This window comes from Oncorhynchus nerka, linkage group LG22 (assembly GCF_034236695.1).
Source record: "Oncorhynchus nerka isolate Pitt River linkage group LG22, Oner_Uvic_2.0, whole genome shotgun sequence".
Classification (NCBI taxonomy): domain Eukaryota; kingdom Metazoa; phylum Chordata; class Actinopteri; order Salmoniformes; family Salmonidae; genus Oncorhynchus; species Oncorhynchus nerka.
This window is the reverse complement of record NC_088417.1, coordinates 26391447-26410579: the sequence shown is the minus strand read 5'-3', so window position 1 is coordinate 26410579 and position 19133 is coordinate 26391447.

Genomic DNA, 19133 nt, shown 5'->3' with positions numbered 1-19133 from the left:
CAACAAACTGGATATGTTTGACTGCATGTGTGGCACTATTTACATGTGTGTATGTGTGTGTGCGTTGGTGTGTGTGCACGTGTGTGCGTTTGAATGCGTGCATACGGACGTAAACAGTGTTGCCCCTCAGTGTCATTCAAACATACTTTTGTTTGTTTATTTTGACTTGACTTTTTTTTTTTATCCCCTTGGCTTGTGATGAATGTGTTATGGTTGAAACATTAAGCACTTAGAAGGAGAGGTGAACAAACCCTTTAAAACACAACCTAATGTACCGTTTTACACATCCCAGCTGATGAGAGTCGGCTGAAGTCTGCTTGTCTCTCACTGTTTATTTGAATCACTTCCTCAGTAAACAGACGTGGACCACCCATTGTATTCCCATCTGGACAACGCTTGTGCTTCTATATTTATGTCTTACCAGAAACACACAGCTTTTTACGAGTAACTTAAAGAAACAACAAAATAAACAAATAAACAGAACAAGATCTATTTCACCTCTAATTTAGATCATATATGTAGAGACAGACATCATTTATGGAGAGACTCTCATTAAACTCTTTCTGAAGTATTGGAAATAAGTATACCAAATCAAATTCAATATTTGTCAAATACTCCGAATACAACAGGTCCAGTAGATCATACAGTGAAATGCTGACTTACAAGCTATTTCCCAACAATACAGAGTCAAAATAAGAATGAAGCTGTATATAGGGAGTACCAGTACAATATCAATGTGCAGGGTTAGAGTAGAGTGACTAGACATCAGGATAGATATAATAAGATAGTAGCAGCAGCGTATAAGATGAGTGTATGTGTACATGTGTGAGAGTGTGTGTGTGTGTGAGGGTACATGTGTGACGTCAGTACACGTGTCTGTGTGTGTGCATAATGTGTGTGTGCATAATGTGTGTGTGTGTGTGTGTGTGTGTGTGTGTGTGTGTGTGTGTGTGTGTGTGTGTGTGTGTGTGTGTATAAGTGTGTGTGAGTGTTGTGTGGGTAGAGTCCTGTGAGTGTGCAAATAGTCAGTGTATATAGTCCGGGTAGAAATTTGATGAACTATTCATCAGTCTTATGGGTCGGGGGTAGAAGCTGTCTTGGAGCCTGTTGGTCCGAGACCCTATGCTTCGGTACCGCTTGCCGGAGAACATTCCACTGCTTGGAATGCTGAAGTCTTTGGCAATTTTCCGGGCCTTCCTCTAACAGCACCTGATATAAAGGTCCTGGATGGTTCAACCTCACGCATGCATACAGCACGTTCTAATGAATGTGTTCTGTGGATGACGGGCCAGACATTACACAACCAATAATGGTGAAGATTTCATAGATTAACAGTTGCAGTCTTTTGCTTGAAAACACACAAGAAACAACTAAACTTCTTTTAGCGGGGTAACTAATCTTTTTAACAACGTTGAAAGCACTTTTACAGTTACCAGGGAAGAGATGGGCATTTCTCACTGGCAGCAGACCACTTATTTAGGCCCTGTCCTTACCAAGATATTCCAGGCGTTCCAGGTTCAACCTCTCCCTGTCCCTCTCCTACCCTATTGTTCCCCCTCTCTCTCCCTGTCCCTCTCCTACCCTATTGTTCCCCTCTCTCTCCCTGTCTCTCTCCTACCCTATTGTTCCCCCTCTCTCTCCCTGTCCCTCTCCTACCCTATTGTTCCCCCTCTCTCTCCCTGTCCCTCTCCTACCCTATTGTTCCCCCTCTCTCTCCCTGTCCCTCTCCTACCCTATTGTTCCCCCTCTCTCTCCCTGTCCCTCTCCTACCCTATTGTTCCCCCCTCTCTCCCTGTCCCTCTCCTACCCTATTGTTCCCCCTCTCTCTCCCTGTCCCTCTCCTACCCTATTGTTCCCCCTCTCTCTCCTGTCCCTCTCCTACCCTATTGTTCCCCCTCTCTCTCCCTGTCCCTCTCCTATCCTATTGTTCCCCCTCTCTCTCCCTGTCCCTCTCCTACCCTATTGTTCCCCCTCTCTCTCCCTGTCCCTCTCCTACCCTATTGTTCCTCCTCGACCTCCCTGTCCCTCTCCTATCCCATTGTTCTTCCTCTCCCTCCCTGTCCCTCTCCTATCCCATTGTTCTTCCTCTCCCTCCCTGTCCCTCTCCTATCCCATTGTTCCTTCTCTCCCTCCCTGTCCCTCTCCTACCCCATTGTTCTTCCTGTCCCTCCCTGTCCCTCTCCTATCCCATTGTTCTACCTCTCCCTCCCTGTCCCTCTCCTACCCCATTGTTCCCCCTCTCCCTCCCTGTCCCTCTCCTACCCCATTGTTCCTCCTCTCCCTCCCTGTCCCTCTCCTACCCCATTGTTCCTCCTCTCCCTCCCTGTCCCTCTCCTACCCCATTGTTCCTCCTCTCCCTCCCTGTCCCTCTCCTACCCCATTGTTCTTCCTCTCCCTCCCTGTCCCTCTCCTACCCCATTGTTCTTCCTGTCCCTCCCTGTCCCTCTCCTATCCCATTGTTCTTCCTCTCCCTCCCTGTCCCTCTCCTATCCCATTGTTCTTCCTCTCCCTCCCTGTCCCTCTCCTATCCCATTGTTCTTCCTCTCCCTCCCTGTCCCTCTCCTATCCCATTGTTCTTCCTCTCCCTCCCTGTCCCTCTCCTATCCCATTGTTCTTCCTCTCCCTCCCTGTCCCTCTCCTACCCCATTGTTCCCCCTCTCCCTCCCTGTCCCTCTCCTACCCTATTGTTCTTCCTCTCCCTCCCTGTCCCTCTCCTACCCCATTGTTCTTCCTCTCCCTCCCTGTCCCTCTCCTACCCCATTGTTCTTGCTCTCCCTCCCTGTCCCTCTCCTACCCCATTGCTCCTCCTCTCCCTCCCTGTCCCTCTCCTACCCCATTGTTCTTCCTCTCCCTCCCTGTCCCTCTCCTACCCCATTGTTCCCCCTCTCCCTCCCTGTCCCTCTCCTACACCATTGTTCCTCCTCTCCCTCCCTGTCCCTCTCCTACCCCATTGTTCCCCCTCTCCCTCCCTGTCCCTCTCCTACCCCATTGTTCCCCCTCTCCCTCCCTGTCCCTCTCCTATCCCATTGTTCTTCCTCTCCCTCCCTGTCCCTCTCCTACCCCATTGTTCTTCCTCTCCCTCCCTGTCCCTCTCCTACCCCATTGTTTCTCCTCTCCCTCCCTGTCCCTCTCCTACCCCATTGTTCTTCCTCTCCCTCCCTGTCCCTCTCCTACCCCATTGTTTCTCCTCTCCCTCCCTGTCCCTCTCCTACCCCATTGTTCTTCCTCTCCCTCCCTGTCCCTCTCCTACCCCATTGTTCTTCCTCTCCCTCCCTGTCCCTCTCCTACCCCATTGTTTCTCTTCTCCCACCCTGGCCCTCTCCTCTACCAACAGAGGCTTCTTTCATACCTCCCTCCTCCTAATGAACCCCTCCTGTACATCCTGTACCAGCACGCAGTGCTGCATGTCTATGGAGCTGCACTAGAATACCAGCAGCAGGGTCGGGCCGCAGTGGAGAAGATGAAAAGCTTCAAGTTCCTCTGCATTCACATCACTGACAATCTTAAATGGTCCAACCACACAGACAGTGTGGGGAAGAAGGCACAACATTACCTCTTCAACCTTTAGGAGGCTGAAGAAATAAGACCCTCACAAACTTTTACAGATGGACCATTGGGATCTTCCTGTTGGGCTGTATCACCGCCTGGTACAGCAACTGCAAACTCTGCAGGGCTCCCCATAGGGTGGTGCGTTCTGCCCAACGTATACCCCTGGGGCACACTGCCTGCCCTCCAAGACATCTACAGCACCCTGTGTCACAGCAAGGCCAAGAAGATCATCAATGACGAGGTCAGTACAGGTGCATCAAAGCTGGGACCGAGAGACAGCTTCTATCTCAAGGCCATCAAACTGTTAAATAGTTATCACTAGGCCAGACTCCACCCAGTACTGTGCCCTGAACTTTATTCACTGTCACTAGCCGGCTACCACCCGCTTACTCTACCATACACTGTAGAGGGTGCTGCCCTATCTATGTAGTCATGGAACACCGGTCACTTTAATAATGTTTACATACTGTTTTACCCACTTCATATGTATATACTGTATTCTAGTCAAGGCCATCCTATTCAACTATTGCTGTACATATACTATTCTACCCCACGTATTCTTCTGATATATTACATATTCTATCTGCTAAACATCTGCTAAAAATGTGTTTGCGACCAATACAATTTGATTTGATTTGATTTTTCATATGGATGTCAGTCTATAACGCTGGGTTTATGGACACTGTAAGGGGTGTCTGTTAAGACATTGAATCAAAATGATAGGGTGTGAGTGAGAGGTATGCACACTGGATTTTTTTTTTATGCGTGTTTGTTAAGGGGCTCCCCCGACAACCGGTTTTGACTAGATGGGATAAAGCTTGAGTCAGATTTTACTCTTTTTGTAGCAGGTTAGGAGAACTTACAAAGCAGGTTAGGATAATTAAAGTAGCAGATTATGATAATAAGGTTAAGGTTATTAAAAAGGTTAATGAAAATGCAACAACAACAAAAAAATCTGTTTTTGACATTAATTTGACAAAAGATGATTATAGAAATGACTTTGACAACCCTATAACTACGGTATGATCTGCGGGCCTACAAAAGAGGATGATCTGGATGATCTAGATTCATGAATTGGTTGTCTCAACAGTATCACTGCACTGGGCCTAGCTCTTGGTTCTTCTCTCTTGGTTATTCTCCTAGAGTGGGGATTAAACAACTGTGAATAGGAATGCTGACATTCCCCCCAGCTTAGGTCGGCCTTCCCTTCTTGCAGCTAGCTAGCGTACCAAACCCCTTTGTAAATTAAAACACATCCTGGGGGCTGGGAGGTGCCCCTTCTCCCTTTTATCACACTTTTGAAATATGTACGGGTAGACTTAGTCATATGTCTTGTTTGTGGTAGACCACAAGATCCCATTAATTTTTAATGACGTTTCAAACGAGGAATCACTTGATTGGGAAGGAATTTACACACAGAAGAATGATGTAATTGTTTTTTGGTCACCTCTGTATCGCTAGTATTTTAGTGTTGTTTCTTTTAAGTGCACATGGGAACACCCATTGCTTTCAGCCCTGTCCAAACCCCCTTTAGCAAGTAAGCGCTCTCATTTCTTCAGAGAAACCATAATGTATATGCTTCCACACACATTTCTATTTCAGCTAGTACTGGTAATCCTGCTTTGGCTGCAGTACTCTCTGCCCTGTCTTCTCGCTTGCAGACGCTTTTGATGTTTATTTTTTCCACCTCGCCCAATCCACTGGTTAAAGCCATGCTGCCCTTTCTCAAGTACCAATTATCTCTGTCTAATACTGGGCCCCTCCCAGAGATATGTGGGGATCATATGGAACCATGGAACCATACAGAGCCGGCCACAGTCATAACGACATAGGCGGTTGCCTAGGGCCCTAGGCCTCTAGGGGGTCCCCAACCAATAACACATATCTATCTATATACAGTACATGACCAAAAGAATGTGGAAACCTGCTCATCAAACATCTCATTCCAAAATCATCGGCATTAATTTGGAGTTGGTCCCCCTTTGCTGCTACATCATCCTCCACTCTTCTGGGAAGGCTTTCCACTAGATGTTGGAACATTGCTGCGGGGACTTCCATTCAGCCACAAGAGCATTAGTGAGGAAGGGCACTGATGTTGGGCGATTAGGCCTGGCTCGCAGTCGGCATTCCAATTCATCCCAAAGGTGCTCGATGGGATTGAGGTCAGAGCTCTGTGCAGGCCAGTAAAGTTCTTCCACACCGATCTCAACAAACCATTTATGTATGGTGCATAGGGGCATTGCCATGCTGAAACAGGAAAGGGCCTTCCCCAAACTGTTGCTACAAATTTGGAAGCACAGGATCGTCAGGCATGTCATTGTATGCTGTTGCGTTAAGATTTCCCTTCACCGGAACTAAGGGGCCGAGCCCGAACCATGAAAAACAGCCTCAGACCTTTATTCCTCGTCCACCAAACTTTACAGTTGGTACTATGCATTGGGTCAGGTAACGTTCTCCTGGCATCCGCCAAACTCAGATTCGTCCGTCAGACTGCCAGATGGTGAAGTGTGATTCATCACTTCAGAGAGCGCATTTCAATTGTTCCTGAGTCCAATGGCGGTGAGCTTCACACCACTCCACCTGACTCTTGGTATTGCACATGGTGATCTTAGGCTTGTGTGCGGCTGCTCGGCCATGGAAACCAATTTCATGAAGCTCCCGACGAACAGTTCTTGTTCTGACATTGCTTCCAGAGGCAGTTTGGAACTCGGTAGTGAGTGTTGCAACCGAGGACAGATGATTTTGACACACTATGCACTTCAGCATATTCTGTGAGCTTGTGTGGCCTACCACTTCACAGCTGAACCGTTGTTGCTCCTAGATATTTCCACTTTACAATAACAGCACTTACGGTTTACCAGATTGTTTCAACAGATTGTAAATTAAAGATGAACATTTTTGCTAAGAGTATTATTATATAATATTGATCAATTGACTATGACTTTTCAGATCACCCAGCTGTGCTATTTGCAGATTTAATTCCAGGTAAATGTTGCAATTCCTCAGCCATTTCTGAACCAGTACCAAAACAAATGATTGAATGATTCTGTCTCCTTGCAGAAAAATCTGCAAAGCTGGGATGGTTGTATCCCCCATATATATAACATTCTTTTGGATGCAATATATTTTTTTATAATAATTTCAATTGAAAAACGTAAAAGTTTGAATTTGCAGTTGTTTTGTGTATCAATTCATACACCATGGGGTCTCAATTTACTGTTAATAGGTAGAATACGGGCCTCCTGAGAGACGCAGCAGGTCCACAAAATGCTAGGCCCTGGAACCATACATCTGGACCACAACAGGGGTCTCCTCCAACACTTGGCAGGGGTCAAGGCGTATGACTCCTGGGTTGTGTTGGGTGACATGGACTGTTTTCTTAAAATGAAATGTCAATGTAACCCCTCTCTACCCTTTCCCATTAGATTATACACAGACTGGACCCTCATTGGATTCCATTTTCACCCCTCCTTTTCTGAGCAGATATATTAGATCTCTATGGTAAACCTTGTCTAGTCAGCTCTGCCGTCAATCTGCTAACATTTACAGACGCTCGGCAGGGATCTCAACAAGTTCAAAAAGATAAAAATATCTGGTGTTAAAACAACCAATCCCCTGTAATGTCATGTGAGCATACTAAATGCATCACCATGAAGATGGTATCACTAAAAAAAGGGCTCCACATAAGCAGACCATTCAACTCACTAAATGACTCTTTACACCAGTTCCCAGCGTTTACACAACTTCCCATAACCATGCTTATCTAGGACATATTCTGGAATATTTAAGTATCGGTGACAGGCCTTTTCTGACATCTATTACCTATAGGCCACATCATGTCCCAAAATCAGAACTGTTTTGTTTTAATAGGATTGGTTAGAAGTGGAGGACATGTTAACTTAAACATATTTCTCTGTACTGTCAAAATAAATATTGCCATCATCTTGGGTGAAAAGTTAACTTCCAGACACTGTATTTGACAGTTTGAAGCTGGTCCTCTTTGTAAATGATATCTAATGTGGACAGGAGTTGGACATGCAGAGGCTTGACGCTCACATATTTCATGAACTTTGAGAGTAGAGTACCCTACAATTCCACTTTTCTCCTGCTACGGGGCTGAAAACAGATGACATCACAGTTTCTCTTTCCTGGAGCGAGGAGGTGAGGTATGGGAGGACCGATCCATCTTGACGAAATAGTTACTTTCCTATTGACTATTCTCTGTTACAGCAATCAGTATAGATAAAATAAAAAAAATACAAATGAACAGAGTATTACGTCGTTACTGTATTGGAACCTTCATGTGTTCTCTTTCAGCATAAGCTTGTCTTTCTTGGGGTAACAGCAGAACGAGAAGCCTGAACTTTAAAATAACGATCGGTCACATATTTTGAATCTCCCTTCACTGTACAAGAGTCAGTCAGTCAGAGCCAACAGGAGCTTCATTTTTAGGAGGGATATACTGAAGGGAATGAGAGAAACATGTACGGAAGTACTATAATTACGCAGACAGTTGAATACGTTTCAGAGAGACACTGTGCTCCTGCTTGCTGTTTGCGGTCTAGGCCAGGTTAATGTAAAGCACATTATGACAACTGTTGAGGTAAAAAAAAAATGAAACGACAATTGACCGATTGATTGACTGTATCTACAGGTTATCAAAATGAGCACCAATGTTATTGGATCCGCGGAATGAACATGCACCTACTTCTCTTTCTTTATTAAAACTCGGGTTCTGATCAAAAGTTTCTCTTTGCCACTAATTGTTGATTACAGATCTAGAGGTAATATGAGGGGGCCTCAGAGTGCAACCAGCCATTATCTGACTGGCAGAATGCCTGACCATGCCAGGTAGGCTTGTGGCTCCACATGGAAGGCAGGTGATACACTGTCATTCACTTCATTGTATACAGCATACTGTGTTACATTAAAGACATGTTGGGTAATGATGACACAATAAACCTCATTCCTGCGGGGTATTCTAACACTTTTTAAATCTCACGCTGAGATTGTAATGACAATTGTTCACTGCAGCGGGAGGTAGAATTTGATGGCGATTAAAAACAAGGAAGACTAGGGGCAAATAGTCACCTGGAAGTTAAGAGGAAAGAACACGCGGGGCAAGCTGAAACGTGTGTCTTATCTAACCATACACCTGCAGAAGTGAAGGTCTCTTCTTTTGTCAATAATCATTTTTCTGTCCATTTGCTTTTTGGCAGCACACTCAACCACAACACGGGGCTTGTGGCGGAAGGTGGAAGTGAGCCCTGGCGCTGGTGCTGGAGGCAACGAGGGGGGCATTGCTGGGATGACACAGCCCAGACATGGCAGAGCAGGCCTGGGCAATACAGAGACAGGCAGCAGTCCGACGCTGGAGGTAGTGAACCAACCAACACGAAGTGGAAGCCTTGATCCTTGACCCCAACATGTTTCACCTACAGGCTGAGAGGTCAAAGGCCCTAGGGACAGCTGCACACCAACAGAGACGCTGCAGCACCATGATAACACTACGCTGGTCCCTGCAGCATAGAGGTAGTTCTAACAACCCCCTTAAGAGTGAAAGAACAATCCTGGTGACTCCTGGTGACTTTGCACAATCATTCAAACAATCCTGGTGACTATGCAATTACAGTGACCATGTTTAGACAAGATTGTGATTTCTGAAAACCATGATTGCACTTGGCTATCAACGTGTGAGATTTGGTTTAATTTTGGGAGCGTTTGGAGGGCAACGATGTGATTATGCTGCACAGAGAGAGTACCTCCCTATTACTGCTGTTAAAGAGCTGCGTCTTTCTTCCAGGCATTCCAAACAAGGATTTAAACAATCTACCAGTGACACTGTTCATATTTAAGCTACTCCTATTCTCCACATTTTCCGTGTTTGCCAGACACCATCAATACTTTGATTCGTTTCACTCACAATGTGAGTAAAACTCAGATTTTACTCAACTAAGACAACTTGGGCATGTTGGTTTGTGTCTGAACTGCGCCTAGCCATTGCCTTGACATGCTGAGAGAGAGAGAGAGAGAGAGAGGTGTATAGGCTACATCACTCAATTTGACAATGCACTATGAGGTAAGATTTAGCAGCTCAAGGCCAAAAACACCCTCCTTTGAAGCTTAGGTACCAGGTATGTAAGTCAGTAGCCTCGCAAGAGCCTTAGCTTGTGCCAACCAGAATGGCTAATAGGAGTCTATCTACTGTAACATGAGGCAGCTTGAAGTACACCACCTGGACAGGACGCTAGTCGATCACAGCGCTTTACCTCCAATCTAGCTCCTTAGAGACCCATCGGGTCCCATTTGTACAGACTTTGGTATGACTCAGCCAGGACAGCCACTCTCACCATTATTCCACTCACCTCAGTAACACTGCATGTCAAATAAAACAATTGACTAGCAGCAGTCCTTTCACTGTTTATTTCTGTTTCAGGTGTTTGGATAGAAGACACACTTGCCAGTATGAAGGATGGAGTGAATTGATCCTCTTGGTAAAATAGGTTTGGGTGGCATAATCCCATAGCAGAGCAGCATGCAGGAAGAAAGAACAGTGTTAATGCTCTTCTTCCTCAAGGGGAGAGACTAAATGGCCTGAGCAGATTAGTTCAACAAGCCCACTGAGACTGCTGCCGTTCTCCTCTGCGCTCAGTACGCTGCTGGAGATGGGTTCTCTTCTTCTTCATCTTCATCTTCTTCGCTGATACTGAAAACAACTTCTCCAGATAACGGAGACATTTATTTGTGTTGGGAACAGCCTACTTCTGATAGCCTTTGTAAAAAAGTACCTTGGAGGATTCTTGCTATACATTAGGCATATAGGCTACTATACATGAAAATCCTGTTCTGGCAATTGGCTCCTAGACATACAATTCAGGGCTTTCCCAAGTACAATCTCAATGACGCTTAACAACGATGGCCACTTTTCTTGGGAAAAACCCTGTATCATATAACAACTAAATCACAGGTAGACTAGCATCATGATACAACTACAGTAGTTTGCTTATCGTGTCACATTTGGAGAGGGCTAGATCCCCTTTCTCAGGGGGTTCACCTGTGCTAAAGAATAGTGTTTTACAGTGCATTACAGCAACCTCTGAGTAAATGTCACTCATTATCGTTCATGCCTATGTGGCAGATGGAGACTCTAGGTGAGCAGTACAGAGAGTCCATTGTAGCCCGTGTCGGGAGCAGCCTTCATGACTGGGTCCTTGTTGTAAGAGAAAATACTGATTCCATGTGAGGGCCGAAAATGCACCTCAAAATAGAGGTCCGTGGAGAGGCTCTATACCATGTCTCAACCTTACCCCCACCATGCCAAGAAGGCTGCCTTTCTCTATGCACACGCTCAAACAAAAAACGACATAATGTTCCGTATATGCCTGATAAGATAAACCTTAAAGGCCAGACTTGGCCGATGAGTGTTTAGGCTACCTTTCAACTGAGATTCACTGAGAAAAATTGGCAATAGAAAGGATCCTTTTTTTGTTAACCAGGTAAGTTGAATGAGAACACATTCTCATTTACAGCAACCACCTGGGGAATAGTTACAGGGGAGAGGCAATGAATGAGCCAATTGGAAACGATGATTAGGTCGCCATGATGGTAAGATTGGGAATTTAGCCAGGACACCAGGGTTAACAGCCCTGTTCCCCAGGCACCGAAGACATTGATGTCAATTATGACAGCACCCCACACCTCTCTGATTCAGAGGGTTTGGGTTAAATGCAGAAGATAGATTTCAGTTGAATAACTGACAAAGTATCCCCCTTTCCCTACACTTACGCCAAGTGTCATGGGACCTTTGGTGACCACAGAGAGTCAGAACACTCGTTTAACATCCCATCCAAAAGACAGCACCCAACACAGGATAATGTCCTAAATCACTGCCTTGGGACATACAAATTTATTATTTTTTAGACCAGAGGAAAGAGCGCCTCCTACTGTCTCTGCAACACCACTTCCAGCAACATCTGTTCTCCCATCCAGGGACCAAACAGAACCAACCGTGTTTAGCGTCAGAAGCGAGCCAGCAGTGGGATGCAGGATGGTATTCTTCTGGTGGTAGGATGCTGGATACAAATGATCATAATTATAAATGTTTTTTTTCTTGTTTCTTGTTGAGGGAGCTAAGTTAGACCTAGTTATATTAGCTAAATTAGACCTAGTTAGATTAGCTAAGTTAGACCTAGTTAGATTAGCAATGTTAGACCCTTTAAACTATGTCTATGTTGCTATTGGGAGACATATTTTACTGTCGTGCTTCAACATGCTGAAACTATTTGATAGCCTGAACATCTATTTGTTGTTTTTAAAAAAGTACCTTATGTTTGTTTCGAACTTCTCTTCTTACAGGCAATGATAAACTCTGATACAATGCAGCAAGATCCCTTGTACAAATCCTGGGTCTTTTTTTTCTACTGTAATGTGTTGGTATAATCTCAGTGTCACCGAGAAGTAATTGTCAGTATGAAACCATAACTCCATATCTCAGCTCTCTGTGGTCTCCCCAGACTGAGCCAACATATGTCAAACAAGGACTTCATGAGTTGATTAGAGAGGCAGTGTCTGAAAATGTCAATGTCTGGCACGAAGGCCTACGCTTGTCATCTCACAATGTTGTGACGTATTTAGTCCGTACTATTGGGGGCCTCATATAGAGCTTTACTATCAAGAGGGTGTGGTCCGAAATTAGCTTAGATTTGTTTCTGTTCTTGGATGACATAATTGGATCTAACTACCCATTTATGTATTAACATGTTAACTCAAAACATTAGGGAGTGAATTTTGGCCATTCCTAACAAATATATATATTTTTCTTCCTATCCTTCCTTGTCAATACCATGGCCATGTAGAATGTCACCAGGAATGACACCTGGTGGGCACTACTTTATACCTCACCCACAGGGTCGCTTAGTGACCAAATAAAAGGAACTCAGTCTGAGATTTTAGGAACTCAGTTGGGGTCTAAACTTACTGTTGAGGGTTAGAATAGTAGAATAAACAAGGTGCCAGCTATCTAAACTTGTGCCCAGGGGCCCTGATCCCCAGGGGGCCTCCATTGATTTTGTTAGTGACTCTTACTAAGATACGCTATATATACAAATGTATGTTGACACCCCTTCAAATTAGTGGATTCGGCAATTTCAGCCACACCTGTTGCTGACAGGTGTATACAATCGAGCACACTGCCATGCAATCTCCATAGACACACATTGGCAGTAGAATGGACTTACTGAAGAACTCAGTGACTTTTAACATGGCACCGTCATAGGATGCCACCTTTCCAACAAGTCAGTTTGTCTACTTTCTGCCCTGCTAGAGCTGCCCCAGTCAACTGTGCTGTTATTGTGAAGTGTAAAAGTCTAGGAGCAACAACGGCTCAGTTGCAAAGTGGTAGGCCACACAAGCTTACAGAATGGGACTGCCGGTCTCTGAAGCGCGTAGCGCGCAAAAATTCTCTGTCCTCGGTTGTAACATTCACTACTGAGTTCCAGTCTGCCTCTGGAAGCAACATCAGCACAATAACTGTTCATCTGGAGTTTCATGAAATGGGTTTCCATGGCCGAGCAGTCGCACACAAAACAAAAATCACCATTCGTAATGCTAAGCGTCGGCTGGAGTGGTGTAAAGCTCACCGCCACTGGGACTCTGGAGCAGTGGAAATACGTTTTCTGAACTGATGAATCACGCTTCACCATCTGGCTGTCCAACGGACAAATCTGGGTTTGGCGAATGCCAGCAGAATGCTACCTGCCCGAATCCAGAGTGCCAACTGTAAAATTTGGTGAAGAACGAATAATGGTCTGGGGCTGTTTTTCATGGTTTGGGCTCGGCTCCTTAGTTCCAGTGAAGAAAAATGTTTATGCTAAAGCATACAATGACATTCTATACGATTCTGTGCTTCCAACTTTATGGCAACAGTTTGGGGAAGGACCTTTCCTGTTTCAACATGACAAATTGCATTGTGTACAAAGCGAGGTCCATACAGAAATGGTTTGTTGAGATTGGTGTGGAAGATCTTGACTGGCCTGCTCAGAGCCCTGACCTCAACTGCATCAAACACCTTTGGGATAAATTGGAATGCCAACTTTGTGCCTAAACGCCCAACATCAGTTCCGACCTCACTAATGCTCTTGTGGCTGAATGGAAGCAATGTTCAAATATCTAGTGGAAAGCCTTCCCAGAAGAGTGAACTCCATATTAATGCCCATGATTTTGGAATGAGATGTTCGACGAGCAGGTGTCTACATACTTTAGGTCATGTAGTGTATACAAACATGGCATAAGTCATCGTAAATTGTGTAGAATTGCAGCAAATTTGCTTTGGAATTGCAATATTTTCTCTGCGTCCCAAAATTATGGTCAGGTCCCCAAAAAGTCTAGGGCCGGCCATGCTCCAAAGGGAGAATATATCGGAATAACACAAGATTTAGTTCCTTCATCATTGATTATCACTAAGGCCCCTTGAAACACAAGGAGGATATGGGCCTAACATGGATAACATCTAGGACTGGACTTTGTCTGTCTGTAGTCAGTCATCTATACTGGCTTCCAGTGTAGTTAGTGCGTGTAGCCAGGCTAAGAGACATGAAATCCTGAAAACAGAGATTCCTGCACAGAAACCACAAACTCATTCAAATAAATGAAGATGAAATAAATACCGGGACACTATCAATTTGTATATGACTGTTGGCCTCAGTACAAAATGTCATAATCCTCTTCCTGGTCGAAGCAGTGTAGGCCACCTTTCCCGGTTCAGTTCTGTTGTTGAAAGCAGATTGAAGAGAGCAAAGAAGGGATGAAAAAAAGAAACCCTTTTAAAAGAGTCCTGCCTGGCGTAGATTTTTTTTCCATCAAAAGAAGTGAAGCACATCTGCATGGCACATTACCGTGGAAAACCATTGGAGCAGGAGAGTTCATATCCTCTGGACATGCTTCTCATTATGCTCTCTGAGATTAACTAAATGTGTGAAAACACAGATATGGCCCTGTTTTGCCCCATTTAATAACAAGCAACCCATGTAATAGTATGTCATTATTAAATATTGGTTGTGATCCTACAAATACCTTCATTGTGTGTGGATAGGCTGCATCTTGTAAGCACCCTATTTCATATAGAGTGCACTTTTGACCAGCAGGATAAGATGAAAAAAAATCTTTAAATCTTAAATTACCTAAAAAATGACTAATTTCATGCATAAAGGTCTTATCGTGTTAAAACAACACAAATACAAACCCACCCTGTGAACACCATGGAAACTGCACTCCCAGTTCGCCACTTCCTGTCCAGGCTAATGAAAGGACAATGTATCATGGATAGAAACTTCAGTTTCCATAAAGGCCATTATAAACACACTGTCTGGCCCCTACTTACCTGAGGGTACTCTCTCCCCTACCTAGATCCAGTTCTCCCATAATGAAAGACCTCACTCTGAGGCTGGGGATGACCTGGTTTACTGTTTGGGTCTGGGCTGAGGTTGCTGCACCTACGACCTGCTGAAGGAGCACTCAGGGAGCTTGAACAAACAGTACGACCCAGGCCAAGCTCAGAAATATGGAACCTTCAATCTTTGGAATATGGAACCTATTTTAATATCTCTCTCTCTCTCTCTCTCTCTCTCTCTGCAACTGGATATTGAACTTCCTGACTCCCCAGGTGGTGAGGGTGGGCAACATTACTTCCCCCACGATGACTCTCAACGCGGGGGCCCCACAGGGGTGTGCGTTTAGTCCCCTCTTGTACTACCTGTTCACCCACGACTGCGTGGCCACGCACGACTCCAACACCATCATCAAGTTTCCTGACGACATGGCGGTGGTAGGCCTGATCACCGGTGAGGATGAGCCTACAGGGCGGTCAGTGATCTGGCATGGCACTACTTAGGGTGGTGCGTTCAGCCCAGTATATCACTGGGGCCGAGCTCCCTGCCATCCAGGACCTCTATAACAGGCAGTGTGAATGGAAGGCTCAGAAAAGACTTCAACCACCCAAACCGTAGACTGTCCTCTCTGTTTCCGAAAGGCAAGCGGTACCGGAGTGTCAAGTCTGATACCAACATGCTCCTGAACAGCTTCTATTGCCAAGCCATAAGACTATTAAATAGCTAACAAAATGGCTACATGGACTATATGCATTGACCCTTATATTTTTATTTTAGACTCTACACACACACACACTTAATTTGCTCACACAAACATAACAAGCACACACATTCATACTGACTCTCCACACACGCACACACACTCAGGCATAATCATAATATACGCTGCTGCTACTCTGTTTATCATATCTCCCGATGCCTAGTCACCCTACCCCTATACATACTGTATCTACTCCTACTACAGTAAAGGTGCTATCTTAGAAAATGTTCTATCTAAAACCATAAAGTGTTCTTCGTCTCTCCCCATAGGAGAACCCTTTCTAAGAGTGTACCACTCCAGTATCCCTGCACATTGTAAATATGGTACTGGCACTGATCCTGGAACTAGCTTACATACTTTCTTGTGTGTTTTTGTTCTACTTTACTTTATTTTACAGTATAATATTTTTTACTACTGATACCGATTACAGCATTGTTGAGAAAGAGCTTGCAAGAAAAGCATTTCAGTGTACTTATGCACATGACAATAAAACTTGAAACTTGAATCAGGAACCTTTTCAGAGGACTTCTAACCTGCTGGTCCCAGATCAGTTTGAGCTGTCTTACCAACTCCTAAGGTCGCTGTGTGAGTATTACAGCACGAACAGATCTGCAATCAGCAGCCTTGTGGATCTCTCCTGAAGTTCCCACCCACTGTTAAGAAAGTGACTGAGAGATGTCAGATCTGAAACATCTGCTCCACATAGCTCTAAAACTTAAAAGTGGGCAACTACAGTTCACCCCTCAAAGAAGAAACAATGTGACATTTTCTGAAATAATGATGCAATATACTATTTGCAGGTGGACATGTATTTCCGTGTACATATATCTCCAATCGTCGGGTTCAAGTCTAAGGACGCAGAGCTGAAGCCTTGATGGCTTTTAAAACATGTATTGTATATCATGACCAGCAGTCATGTTAGAAGACGTTGAATGTTTTGGGATTTGAGGTTTTCCTTCAACCAGAAACAGGAGTCTTGGTTTAGAGCTGTCCTATATATTACTGCATGTGGAATGTGCTCCTTAAACGTTGTGTGGATTCAGACCTACACATTAACTGCATCCTGGCTACTACGCTGATGCCCAGTCTCTTGTCCCCCACACTCCAATAGATGTTTATTACTGGCAAATATCTACAACTTTGTCTGGTCTCCCAGTGGACAACGTTGAGAAACCATGGTCTGTCTCTTTGGGGAGAGGAAGAAGAGGATGAACCGGTGTCATTGAACACACCAAGACCTTGCCAAATACTGAAGAACATGGCTTTTCTACTTAGGTCCTAGACAGCAGGCCCAAATCTTTACTGTTGGCTACTGTCATATACAGCTAAGAAAGTATTTCTCAACGTGACCAGCTTACTAATAGAGTTGAAGTTGGAAGTTGGCATACACCTTAGCCAAATACATTTTAAACTCTGTTTTTCACAATTCCTGACATTTAATCGTAGTCTTAGGTCAGTTAGGATCACCACTTTATTTCAAGAATGTGAAATGTCAGAATAATAGAAGAGGGAATTATTTATTTCAGTTTTTATTTCTTTCTTCACATTACTAGTAGGTCAGAGGTTTACATACACTCAATTAGTATTTGGTAGCATTGCCTTTAAATTGTTTAACTTGGGTCAAACATTTCGGGTAGCCTTCTACATGCTTCCCACAATAAATTGGGTGAATTTTGGCCCATTCCTCCTGACAGAGCTGGTGTAACCGAGTCAGGTTTGTAGGCCTCCTTGCTCGCACACGCTTTTTCAGTTCAGCGCACAAATTTTCTATGGGATTGAGGTTACGGCTTTGTGATGACCACTACCATACCTTGACTTTCTTGTCGTTAAGCCATTTTGCCACAACTTTGGGAGTATGCTTGGGGTCATTGTCCATTTGGATGACCCATTTGCGACCAAACTAATATCTTGAGATGTTGCTTCAAAATATCCACATAGTTTTCCTACCTCATGATGCCATCTATTTTGTGAAGAGCACGAGTCCCTCCTGCAGCAAAGCACCCCCACAACATGATGCTACCACCCTCGTGCTTCACGGTTGTAGATGGTGTTCTTCGGCTTGCAAGCCTCCGCCTTTTTCCTCCAAGCATAATCATGGTCATTATGGCCAAAATGTTCTATTTTTGTTTCATCAGACCAGAGGACATTTCTCCAAAAAGTACGATCTTTGTCCCAATGCAACCTGTAGTCTGGCTTTTTTTAATGGTGGTTTTGGAGCAGCCCTTCAGGTTATGTCGATATGGGGCTCGTTTTACTGTGGATATAGATACTTTTGTAGCTGTTTCCTCCAGCATCTTCACAAGGTCCTTTGCTGTTGTTCTGGGATTGATTTGCACTTTTTGCACCAAAGTACTTTCATCTCTAGGAGACAGAATGTGTCTCCTTCCTGAGCGGTATGACGGCTGCGTGGTCCCATGGTGTTTATGCTTGTGTACTATTGTTTGTACAGATGAACGTGGTACCTTCAGGCATTTGGAAATTGCTCCCAATGATGAACCAGACTTGTGGAAGTCTACAATTTATTTTCTGAGGGCTTGGCTGATTTCTTTTGATTTTCCCGTGATGTCAAGCAAAGAGGCACTGAGTTTGAAGGTAGGCCTTGAAATACATTCACAGGTACACCTCCAATTGACTTGGCTTCTAAAGCCATGACATAATTTTCTGGAATTTTCCAAGCTGTTTAAAGGCACAGTCAACTTTGAGTATGTAAACTTCTGACCCACTGGAATTGTGATACAGTGAATTGTCTGTAAACAATTGTTGGAAAAATTACTTGTGTCATGCACAAAGTAGATGTCCTAACCGACTTGCCAAAACTATAGTTTGTTAACAAGAAATTTGTGGAGTGGTTGAAAAACCATGTTTAACGACTCCAACCTAAGTGTATGTAAACTTCCAACTTCAACTGTACATTTACACTGCACCGAACACAAATCCCAAATCTCAGGGCTATCCATCTGTCAGTTTCATGTATGATGAGACAAAATGCATTTAAATTTTCTACTGTAAAGTGATATTGCTCTAATCACTGTAAAATATATTTTACAAATAAATCCTTGATGGTCACTGTGAGAATGTCTCTCTCTCAATTCAATTCAAGGGCTTTATCTCTTCGTCATGCTATCTCTCTCTCTCTCTCTATCTCCTCTCCCTCACTCTCTATCTATGTATCCTTCTCTATCTCCCTCTCCCATAAAATTCCACCCAACCTCTACCAGGGGCTTGGGCTGAGTGTGTAGTCCTGGGATGGGAAAAAAAAGTATACCGTTCCTCCCCTCACCTGTGAAATTTCAGAGGGAGCCAGGGTGAAAGGGGGCATTGTTTCCCCCCTAGAGGAATGCCCCGTGTTGTCCTCAAATAAAGGCTTCATTTGCACAGGAATTTGGAAGCTCCTTGAGACTTGAGAACATAGAGGAGATCTTGGATTAATGTCCTCTGGT